Source organism: Tupaia chinensis, unplaced genomic scaffold, assembly GCF_000334495.1.
Source record: "Tupaia chinensis unplaced genomic scaffold, TupChi_1.0 Scaffold000322_1, whole genome shotgun sequence".
Taxonomy (NCBI): Eukaryota; Metazoa; Chordata; class Mammalia; order Scandentia; family Tupaiidae; genus Tupaia; species Tupaia belangeri.
This window is the reverse complement of record NW_006159816.1, coordinates 1,163,966-1,176,988: the sequence shown is the minus strand read 5'-3', so window position 1 is coordinate 1,176,988 and position 13,023 is coordinate 1,163,966.

Below are 13,023 nucleotides of genomic sequence, written 5' to 3'. Positions count from 1 at the left end.
TCACCGCTCCGCCACGCGCCGCAAGAAGACCCAGGTCTGGAGGGAGAAAGTGGCTCCCTCGGCCCAGTCTCTATTGTTCACTGGGATTTAACTCAATGCTTTGCCCTGGGTTGTTATCAGCCACCTCCCTCAAACTTCCCGCCTTCCCTGGGCGTCCTGACAAAGTGCAGATTCTTGTTAAATAAGTCTGGAAAGAGGCCCAAAGTACTGCGTTTCTAAGAAGTTACTAGGTGGTCGCACGCGTGGCCAGCGGAGCACAATTTGAGTTTTAAGGGTGGGAACCTCTTTTTTCCACCTTCTTTTCTTTTCTTTTCTTTTTTTTTCTTTTAGCAAAAAGAAGACTTTTATTACAACAGCAACTGCGGCGAATCGCCCCCAGGGCCCTTCCACCTCCTTTTTAGTGGCCTATCCCTGCAGGGCAGAGGAGGCGCTTTACAACTGCTTTGCTGCCCTCGGGGGTTGATCTTCAGGCAGCTGGGAGAGAGTGGGAGCCCCCATCCCAAAAATCCCTGAGGGGAAGCCTGAGGTTAGCCCCAGGTTTGCATGGACAGATTAGCATCAGACACACTTAGTATTAAAGGGAAGTGCCTTCTAGTGTTTAGAAACCTGCCCTCCCTAGGAGAAACCCTGTGAGGTTTATCCCCGGGTCTGCATCTGGCGCTACCCTAAGAGCGATTACCAGCAAGGACCTTCTCCTCCAGAGAACTGTTACAGACCAGCCTTCCCAGGAAACCCCTAGGGCGTTTACCTTGACATAGGCTTTGAGTTACCTTGAAGATGGACATAAGAGGGCCATGTTCCACTCCCTCCCTCTGCTGAGCTGCCCTTTTCCAGGGCTCTGAAGGTTACAGTGCCATTGGACTCTGTCCTCAGGATCTAGCCACACCTGTATTAGTGTCATGGTTTACATATTACCTAGGTCTCCTCAAGCGATGTGACCAGTCCCAATCACGATCCTGAATTTCAAATGTCCTGTCCAGGTACGTGACCTCTCTACTTGGCGGTCCATAAGCATTCGCAACACCTAAACCAAACTCGTGATGTTCCTTCATGAACCTTCCTTCCAGAAAGAAGGGTTCTCTTTTTTTTAAAAAAAAAAAAAAAAAAAAAAAAAAAAAAGAGTTATCTTATTTGTCTTTATTTACTTTAATTTGACCAGAGAGGAGGAGGAGGAGGAGAGAGAGAGAGAGAGAGAGAGAGAAAGCTGCCAGTTCTGGGACTCGAACCACAGTCAGACACATGGGAGTCCAGAGCCCATAACCACCACGCCACCTGCCCCAGAAGGAAGGTTTTTATAATTAGCAAATAGTGGCATCAAATTCCTTGATATCATTTTGGTCTCCTTTGTCTCCCATCTCATATCCAATGCAACAGCAAGTCCTGTCCATTCTGTCTACAGAATATATTCCGTTCTGCCTGCACTCATCCCAGTCTGTGCCCTTGCACCTCTCACCTGAACTACTTCTATCTGTCTGCTTTCCCTTCCCTTCAAACTGGCACCTGTACTCCAGAGTCTAATCTCTCCATAGCAATTACAGTGTTCCTTTAAAAAGTAACAATAGAGGACCAGCAGATAGTGTAATGATTACATTGCCAGATTTCCATGTAGTCAACCGCGGTTCGAGTCCTGGACTCAGGAGCTTAAAACTCACACCTGGCGCATGTGTATTCATGCCCAAAACCCCAAGAGGAGAAAAGGTTGCAGCATGGCCATCCCCCCTTGGTGGTGATTTCTTGCCTTTTGTCTCTCTGTCTCTCTAGCAAGCACACGCACCCTATAGCAAAAATCTCTCTTAAAAAAAGAAAGAGTAACAAGAGAATATCATTCCCTGCTCACAACTTTCCAGTGCGTTCCCATTGCTCTTCAAATAAAATAAAAATCTCAGTAAGACTATAGGGCCCTACATAATGTGGCCCCTGGCTACCTCTACAAGATCACCCACTAACACTTTTCCATTTGGTCCCTCCCACAAGCCACCTTGCTAGTCCTCAAACACAGTGAGGACAGGTCCTTCTCAGAGCATTCACCCTTGCTGTCCCCTTTAACCAGATGTATTTCCTCTCAGTCAACCAAATGGCTCATTGCATCACTTTGCTCACTTTCTGATTAAAGGTTGTCTTCTCAAAGAGACCATTCCTAAGCACCCTCCAGCATTTACCACCCAGTAACCCTGTATCATAGTTGCCTGCTGCTGCCGTAACCAGCTACCCAGACTCAAAGCAAATGTGTTTGCTTCCATTCCTGGAAGTCAAACATACAAAACCAGTCTCAGTGGACTGAAATCAGAGTGTCAGCAGGCCTGCCTGCCTTCTGGAGGCTCGAGGGAAGGATTCATTTCCTTGCCTCCTCCAGCTTCAAGAGGCTGCCAGCTCTTCTTGGGTCCTGTCCCCGTCTTCAAAGCCAACAGTGTAGCATCTTCTCACCCCTCTGCTTCCTAATTTCTATATTTCTCTAACTTTGATCCTTTGCCCTCTATCTCCTAAGGATCCTCATTATTACATTGGGCCTGCTTAGGTAATCCTTAATTTGTTACATAAGGTACCATATTCAGAGGTTCTGGTGATTAGAACATGGACATCTTGAAGCTACCATTAATCTCTCTAATCACTTTCCTTATTTTTCTTTGCAACATTTAATATTACTTCTTATTACATATTTACTTATTTTCTGTCTTCCTAATTGAATAAACACTTAGTACTGCTATATAAAAAAGATTGAATGGACCAGCCTAGTGGTTAAGGGAGAACCCCATATGACCCACCATGGTTCAACTCTCCGCCCTGGAGTCATAAAAAAAATATATGCTGGGTGCATTTGCATTCATGTTCCAAGTCCCAACAGAATGGAGCAATGGAGAAGGGATTGTGGTGTGACCATGCCCTATTTTTTTTTTTTTTCTGAGAGGGTTTCGCCACAGGGCGCGTGCACTCGCCAGACAGACAGAGAGAGACAGAGAGACAGAAAGTGAGAAATCACCCCCCAGAGCGGATGGCCACAGCGCAATCCCTTCACCTCCATTCTCCTTTCAGGATCTTGGGCACACACGCGCACGTGCCCGGCGTGAGTTTTAAGCCACCGGGTCTGGGATGCAAACCACGGTCAACTACGTGAAAGTCCAGCGACATAGCCATTACGCTAACTGCTGGTCCCAACCATGCCCTATTGAGGGGGTGATTTTTTCCTGTCTGTCTGTCTCAGAAGAGTGCATGTGCCCTCTGGCAATTAAAACAAAATAGATGTTAAGTAATGTTATTAGAATATAAGCTCTTTGGTAGCAGAGAATGTCTGTCATCATTGAACTCTCAGCATTCTCTCACAGTTCAAAGTACATAGGAAGTATTTAATAAGTACCAGAGAGAATGGATAAAGTCTGAGCAGAAGATCATGAACTCTCTCCACCGTTGTTAGCATCATTTTCTGGGGGCTTCTAAGTATGCTCTGAAACTCTGAAAACAAATACCCAAGCTTCTGAGAGAAGGGAGGCAGATTCCTGGGACACTGGCTGATGAGGCAGACTCCTGAGTCTGAGTTCCCTTCTCATGTTCACAGATGGAGGCAGATGAGTCCACAGCCAGTGGAGACATTCAGAGCCACTGCAGTGAGTGGGGGAAAGGGACTACAGAGCCTAAGTGGGATCAACTGCTGGGAATATAAATTTTGACCAGTGGCTAATCCTGTGTAACTCTTGAATCTCCCAAAGTCTCTGCTGGCCTCAAAGTTTAGACTTGTGTGGCAAATGATTGAGGCTTATGTTATCAAATAGCCATCAACATATTCTTTTCAACTCCAGTTTACAGTGGATGCTAACACAAAGGAATTCACAGCTTTGAAAGCTGATGAGTTTCACATGTTGCTGAACATTTTACAACATTGCCAGAGGCTATCACAGGTCCAAAGAGGGGGGCCTTATCCAATATGTTTTTTAATTTTTAAATTTAATTTTATTTCTTATTATCATAATCTTTTTATATTACATTGAATCACATATATCTTTACAGTGTATTACATTTCCTTTTCCAGCACAATTACCATGCATATCAGTCCAAAGACATTACTATCCATATCCTCATCTTCAAATAGCTTCTCATGATTTTTTTCAGTTTATTATTATTATTATTATGGAATATATTTTATTAAAGACTGTTTGCTGCAGGTGAAATAAAACCCAAACTCACATCTTGACCTGTGAGACCCCATGTGATCTGATACCTGTCTACCTGCTCACATTCCATCTTCTATGATTTTCTATTCATTCTTACTACACCTGTATCCTGCCATACTGGCCCTCTATCTCTTATTATCATAATCTTTTTATATTACATTGAATCACATATATCTTTACAGTGTATTACATTTCCTTTTCCAGCACAATTACCATGCATATCAGTCCAGACAAAGACATTACTATCCATATCCTCATCTTCAAATAGCTTTTCATGATTTTTTTCAGTTTATTATTATTATTATTATGGAATATATTTTATTAAAGACTGTTTGCTGCAGGTGAAATAAAACCCAAACTCACATCTTGACCTGTGAGACCCCATGTGATCTGATACCTGTCTACCTGCTCACATTCCATCTTCTATGATTTTCTATTCATTCTTACTACACCTGTATCCTGCCATACTGGCCCTCTATCTGTTCCTCCAACAAATCAAGTTCATTCTTTTTCAGGGCTTCTGCTGATGCTATTTATTCTACCTAGAACACTTTCACTATGGCATGGTAACAAAATGAATATCATGTCACCTTCTCAGAGGGTCTTCCGTACCCAACAAATCAAAAATTGACCCCTACTCAATGCTATTTTCTTCATTGCATTTTCCACTATCTAACAGTGTTCTAGTCCATTACATTGTTTATAAGAGGAATAATAGCCTGGTAAGTTCATAGAATTGGGACATATTCCATTCATTGTTTGGAAGTCCAGCGTTTAAGAGTTACATCTATTGGGGTCATGCAGAGTGTCAAGGCATCACATTATGAGGACTAGAGCAGAGCACACCTGTGTGTGTGTGTGTGTGTGTGTGTGTGTGTGTGTGTGTTCTCATTCCATTCCCGCTCTTTATTAACCCACCCCAAGGTAGTCATACAGGCCCCGTTCCAATCACTTAGTTATTTCCCAAAGTCCCACCTTTTGACACCTTGAAGGAATGAAATGTTCTCTTATTATCTTTACACCCAAATCTCAACACATGGATTTTGGAGCTACATGAGCCATAGAAACACCATGGGTCAATTTGTTTACTTATTTCTGTCTGTCTCCCCTCTGCTATCAGATAGACACTACAATGAGAGCAGCAATCTAGTCTGCTTCTTTATACCTCTACTTCTTGTGCCTAAACCAGAGCTTTAACATAACAGATAGTTCATAAATGTGTTGAGTGCTAAAGTACATTCATTTTTAAAATTAAATCACTGTATTAATTAATATGCACTGAACATGTTCTATCCCATGGGCAAGAATAAAAGAAAGTTTCATGAGAGAAGGCCATATTTACTTTCTCTATGTCAACATATATTTTGGGTGAAGTGAATGTTGGTATGTTCACCTCTCAGTCATTTCTGATGCTAAATGGGCACATTGTCAATGTGGCAAGTGGACTGCTTCCCTTTCACGCTGAGTGGAGATTTTGTCAGGATGTACCTGCTACTCTGACTCCTGCTGCCCAAAAGGTAGAGGGCCATATGTCCCTACAATAATTACGGACAGACTAGAACACATCCTACTGTCTCCCACGTCAAAATATCAAATTCTGCAGGTCCCAAGTTTCTGTACTCAGATCAAAACTCTTTAAAATGAATTGCTCTGCTGTATTCTAGGATGCATCTCATCCAAGGTGCTCTTTAGCATCACAATAATCAGTAAAAAGGAGTAACATGGAAAAGGAGAGTAGGTCTCCCTTTTCCTTCTGTTAAGTGTTTTAAAGCCCCCCTGTTAGTAGGCTTGGATATTCAAAAACTTGGAACAAAAGTTTTCAAATGTATTTTCTCCAAATAGAGAGCTTGAAATTTTCTCACAGTAAATGCTAGAATGCTGTATTGAAGAAAGCTGAATTAAGTATAATGAGGTGCATGAACGAAATAGGTGGTCTAAACCAGAACTCTGTCCTCATTTTCTACTCTATGCATATGAAGTTTCTATCATAGCTGTGAAAAAGACCTTGTGCAGAGAAGATAACATCCTTTCTCACTATTTTTTTTTTTTGAGAGGGTTTTGCTATAGGGCGTGTGCACTTGCCAGACAGACAGAGACAGAGAGACAGAAAGCGAGAAATCATCCCCCGGGGGGGGGGGATGGCCATGCTGCAATCCCTTCTCCTCTATTCTCCTCTTGGGATCTTGGGCATGCACGCACACGTGCCCAGCATGAGTTTAAGCCACCAGGTCCAGGACTTGAACCACAGTCGATTACGTGGGAGTCCAGTGACATAGCCATTACGCTAACTGCTGGTCCCGCTTTCTCACTATTGAAACAAGCTTGCTGTTTTCAAGCTCCTGGCACATAGGTATCAATGAATTAGGTACTGGACTCACTCTCTGAATTTTATTTCATTATTTGTCACCATTTTAAGATACTTCATTGTCTATGTCACATACATAGACATATACAACAACATATTCAACTAATAGTGGCTTCAAAATAAGATTTTATTCTTCACATCAGAAACAAGTCTGGAGTTAGGTCAGGCTGTTCTTCTTAATCATCATCATCCATATGATGTCATTAAGAAACCAAAGGTTTTGCCATTTTGTACTTACAGCCTCCAAGAAACAAAGCCACCCCACTGGTTACTCCCAGATGGCTATAGGAGTGCTAAGCATCATATTCTTACCCTAAAAATGTCCTAAAGCAAGAATGGAAGGCAACTTTTTGTGGTTTGGTTTGGTTTAGAAACAAGTCTGGAGTTAGGTCAGGCTGTTCTTCTTAATCATCATCATCCATATGATGTCATTAAGAAACCAAAGGTTTTGCCATTTTGTACTTACAGCCTCCAAGAAACAAAGCCACCCCACTGGTTACTCCCAGATGGCTGTAGGAGTGCTAAGCATCATATTCTTACCCTAAAAATGTCCTAAAGCAAGAATGGAAGGCAACTTTTTGTAGTTTGGTTTGGTTTGGTTTGGTTTGGTTTGATTTGGTTTGGTTTTTTATTTGGTTTTCTTTTTTGCTAGGAAAGAGAGTATTTTCTAAAATCCCAATCAGCCGATTCCTACCCCTGGCCTCTGTTTCCATTTGTTGAAATTATACAACATGCCTTTATTCTGGCTTCTAAAGGGACAGTGAAAGATGTTTTTCATTAGATGGAAGGTGATACCTGCCAATATGGAGGAAGTAGAAGGGGGATGACTATTAGTGAGGGAATTAATAGTACTATACCTTTTTTCCAGCTCTCTTATTTATCTATAACTGGATAACAACCACCAAACTTACTGACTAAAAGCAATAAATATATATTTTTTAAAATTTTGCTACAGGGAGAGACAGGAAGAGAAAGAGAAAACACCCTCCCAGTGGGGAACAGTCATGCTGCAATTCCTTCATCTCCCTCCCCATGTACCTGGCAAATTTCTGAAGCTGCTGGGTCCAGGACTCAGACCATGAAGTTGGCCATGTGGGGCCCAGATGCCTTAACCACAACACCATGAGCTGGCCCAATTTATTATTTTTTATAATTTTGTGAGTTGGTTAAACTTGGTCGTACATGTCAACTAAATGTACCTGCACTTAGATGGAAGCTCAGATGAGGATAAAACATCCAAGGTGACTTTAGCTGGATGTGCTTGCCAGAAAGACAGAGAGAGACAGCAACAGAAAGTGAGAAGTCATGGATAGTGCCTCAGCTGGGATGGTTAGAATAGGTGGAAACCACTTAGGCCTCTTTCTCTCTATGAGCTCTCTCACCACTCAGTAGTCTAGCCCAAACTTTTTTTAAATGACACTAACATCCAAGAGAGCAAAATCAGAAGCTGCTTAGCCTCTTAAGGCTGAGGCATCAAAATGACATATTATCCCTTTTGCCTCTTTCTATTAATCAAAGCAAGTCACAAAAAGAAAGAAAAATAAAGCTTACCATCTGAAGGGAGGTACAATAGTTACATTAAAACAGGACAGACATATGGAGGCCTAAAGAATTGTTGGTGGTCGTATTTGTAGACAGACTAACACAGAGTACACTTTGGTGTGGCTATCTGTGGTTGGCTAATGCCCCTCCCAGGTACAAAATACACTCTCCTTTTTAATGTCACCCAAGCATTATCCAGTTATGATATCAGGTGCAAAGTCCAGTGTCTCATGGACATGGCTACTTGGGCACGTTCTTCTTATCCTGAGAACCTGGAAACTAAAAATACAAGTTACCTTCTCATACACATTCAACATACAATGATGAGAGAGGAAGAGGATAACCATGATACATGCGTCCATTAAAAGCGGGGTGAGGGGGCACATCACAGTCACTGGTTCGTAGCAATTCTGAAATTCAGGGAGGCATGCGTTTCCAGTTCTTGAGACCCTAAGGAAGAGAATTTTTCTTATTTCCCATCTAGTTCAGCTTCCTAGGATTGGTTACCTAATTTGCTCTTCTCAGCAGCTTTTACATACAGCCTCCAGGCTTGTGGTTCTGTCTACCATGTCATTTTTTTTTTCCAGCAAAAAATGGCCCATCATTACAGCTAAGTAGCTTTTCAAGCTTTCTTTCTGACCATAAATGTTGTAGTCCAGAGCCTTCTAATTTAAAGCTGTTTCTATTTCTTTCATGTCAAATGGATACACATCTTTAGAAATTTATGTGGGTTTTTTGTTTGTGTAATTCACATATATATATGATATATATTTTATGATGTATACTGTATTATGTTGTTATATAATGAAAAACACATATTTTGATCTCCCTGCTGGTGTCTGGCCAGTGGTCCTAAAATCCATATAATTTCTAATCTTTTTTCTTTGTTTTTGAAGTTTTTGCTATAAGGTGCGTGTGCTTGCCAGAAAGACAGAGAGAGACATCAACAGAAAGCGAGAAGTCCCCCCCCCCCGCCAGGGGGGATGGACACACCACAATCCCTTCTTCTCCTTTCTCCTCTCAGGATCTTGGGCACCCTCACCACATGCCCGGCGTGAGTTTAAGCCTCCAGGTCCTGGACTCGAACCGTGGTTAACTACATGGGAGTCCAATGACATAGCCATTATGCCAACTTCTGGTCCCAAATCCATATAATTTCTTAAGTGATAAAAACTGAAGGAGTATCTTTTGATGCAGATGGCTTTGAGATACCTACAAAGAGATAATGGTAAAAAGAACACTTTTTGTTATTCATAACAAGTCCCCTTAGGACCACACCTGAGAAAAATTTTGGAAAGACTTTAAGGATGGGGAACTGGTTGCCAAGGGAACTAATCATGTGATTAGAGGATTGAAACTTTCAGCCTCACCCGACCTCTTAGGCACAGAAGGACTGGATGTTGATTTAATTACCAACAGCCAATGATGTGGCCAACCTTGCCTACATGATGAGGCCTCCACACAAAGTATAAAGAGAGAAGATTGGAGAGCTCCTGGGTTGGTGAACACATAAAGGTACTGGAACGGTTAACACCCAGAGTGATCATGAAAGCTTCCTGCTTTTTCTCCATGCCTTGCCCTTCATTTTTTCCATTCAGCTGTTCTTGAGTGTTGCCCGTTATCATAGAGTGGTAAATATAAGTAAATGTTTCCCTGAGTTTTATGAGCCACTCTAGTAAATTATTGAACTGAGGAGGGGGTTCCCTCCAATAGCTAGCTGACCAGTCTGAAGTGTGCAAGGCCCAGACTTGAGATCGACATCCGAAGTGGGGACAGTATTGCAGGATTGATCCTTTAACCTGTGGCTCTGCACTGACTCTGGGCAGGTAGTGTGAGAACTCAGTTAAATTATAGCACACCAGCTGGTGTCCACTAAGAATTAGAGAATTGGTTGGTGTGGGGAAAACTACACACTTGGTACCTGAGGTGTTGTATTAGGGAACAAGGGAATTTTTCCTTTTTAAAATATACATATGTGATATATCAAAAGTCATCCCTACAAATATCTTTGAGATTGGTCACTTTCTACTTTGGGTACAAGTAAGGTTTTATGGTATGTGCTTCTAATATTTCAGAAGCACTTTTGTCCAGGTGAGCTGTATCTTCCAGCCATACTCTTGCTGGGGGCTCAGTCTGAGGACTTGTTTAACTAAAAGAATCCTACTTTTCATTATTGTTTTGAAATCATTTATTGCTTTTAGAATATCTTTCCAGCCTTTTTTAACTCCTCTAAATTATTCTTGCTCATCTCTCTCTTGAAAAATACTATCTTACAGTGCTGAAAAAAGCCAATTAATATTTAACAATATTCTGGGACCAGCAGGTGGCGTGGTGGTTAAGGCGCTGGACACTCCCACATGGCTGACTGCGGTTCGAGTACTGGACCTGCTGGCTTGCATTCTCACTCCCCTCCCCTACCGTGTGTGTGTGTGTGTGTGTGTGTGTGTGTGTGTGTGTATCTCAGCTTAGCATTCTGGAAGTCTAATATCACAGGGCTATAACTGGGTCTTCTTGCTTTCAGGGGTTCTCTACAGAGTCCCCGAGTAGGATAAGACACCATGTAGTGAAAGGCAAGAATATATGTCAGCTCTGGCCTCTTCCCTCTCAAAGGCCTCTCCTCTTAATATTTTGATAATGGAAAAGAAGAAGGAAAAAAAAAAAGACTCTGTAAATATCGAAGGAGGTTTATTCTAAGCCAATATGAGTGACTGTGTTCCAGAGAAATATAATCTCAAAAGCCTTGAAAAAGTAATTCCCACATAGCCAGGTCACAGCAGAGCTTCTAGAAAGCAGAAGTTACAGTCAAAGTTATAAATCAATGTATGGAGGTTATTCATTGGTTTGGCCCTGAGAAAGCAGAATGCCTTGAAGTGGGGACTTACAGGTCATAGGAAGATTCAGAATGTCTTTAATTTGTTATTGGCTAAAAGAAGAAGGCTTTGTTTAAAACTGGAAGTCAGCACAAAGAAAAGTGTTAACTATGACTGATGGCATTTAGGCATGGATCTCCCAGACTCCTTAGGAAGGACTTTTAGAACAAAGAATTGGTCAGAGTTCAATAGTCAATACCGTAGTCCAATTAACTTTCTATCTTCTTAATGCTATCACGATAGTAACCAAATTTCAACACATGGATTTAGGAGGGATGCATTCAAACCACAGCACCTATTAACCAGTTGGGTTCACTCTCTACTTTCCATTGTGTGTTACTTCAACTTCACTCTTACCAGAACTGTTACATTTCTTGTCCAAATGCTATAAAACAGTGCAATTATCTGCTGTTCCCTCTCTGACATTTGTGCTATTGAGAGATTGCTATTGAAGTAGATGGATTGAGACTACTATAAACCACTACAATACAACGGCCTCTGAACTTTGCTTGGCATTAAGTCCTGCTGTGTTAGTATTGATTAGTCTTGATGGAGGTTTCTCTCCTTATCCTCAGACAGGCTATTCTAAACCTTCAGTGTTCTTTTTCAACCTCCTTTCACTAAGAGGGTCAAAAATGTTTCTATCATCACATGAAATAATCAGGTAAAAATAACTCCTACTCTCTAACCCTTATATATAAAATGTCTTCCCCTTTCTTTTGAAAAGAAGTATCCCTCATGTCCAATGTAATTATTACCTATGTTCCTGATCTTCTAACCTCCATTCTGCCTAACGTCTTTCTTGGTCAATCTTCTTAACATTTTTTCAAATTTTTATTTTTATTATTTTCAGGGTTTTCTCCATCTCAGTGTATAAAAAAAGAAAAAAAAGAAAGCAACAACAAAATTACATTCTCTCTTATATCAGGAAATTCTCCTGTGTGTTACAGACAACTTAATTCAAACTGGCTTAAAAAAATTAAATTCTGGGGCCAGTGTGGTAATTAAAGTGCTGGATTCCCATATGACTAGCCACAGTTCAAGTCCCAGACTCAGCAGTTTGAAAATCATACCAGTGTGAGTGTGTGAGTGCCCAAAATCCTGAGAGAAGAATGGAGAAGAAGGGATTGTGACGTGGCCATTCCCTCTGAGGGGTGATTTCTCACTTTCCCTCTCTTGTCTCTCTCTTTCCAGTGAGCACATGTACCAAATGGATATATATATATATATATGTGCGTGCCCAAGATCCCGAGAGGAGAATGGAGGAGAAGGGATTGCGGCATGGCCATCCCCCCTGGGATGGGGGATGATTTCTTGCTTTCTATCTCTCTGTCTCTCTCTGTCTGTCTGGTGAGCACATGAGCCCTATAGCAAAAACCTCTCCAAAAAAAAAAAAAAGTTCATAATGACATTTTCAAAAAAATTTAAATGTACTCTCCTGCATTTTTGTATATTTAACATCAATTAATTATAGACTTTAGGCTATGTATTAGTCTCCTAGGGTTGCCATAATGCATTAGCACATACTGAGTAGCTTAATAAAACAGAAATGGATCATAGCCCAGTTCTGGAGACCAGAAGTCTGAAATCAGGGCATCAGCAGGGTTGAGTTCTTCTTGGGGACTCTGAGGGAATATACATTTTATGTCTCTTTTCTAGTTCCTGGTGATTTCTCACAATCCATGTGGTCTCTTAGTTTGTATATACATCAATCCAATCTTGGCCTTCATCTTCACATGCCATTCTCTCTAAATGTTGTATGTCTGTACATCCTGTACCTGATTCACAAGGATTCAACTCTTGGATTTCTGGTCCACCCTAATCCAGCATAATGTCATCTTAATTTCCATATTTTATCAAAGGCACTATTTCTAAATAATATCACTTTCTGAGGTTCTACATAGACATGAATTTGGTAAGCAGGATGATCAGAAAAAAGGTTACTACTCAACCCAGTGCTATATAGAGATATAGCAGTATATTTTACGTGGGATAAAGGCACTATTATATATATTCACACACACACACACATATACACACATCTATCTATCTATATATATATGTGTGTATATATATATATATA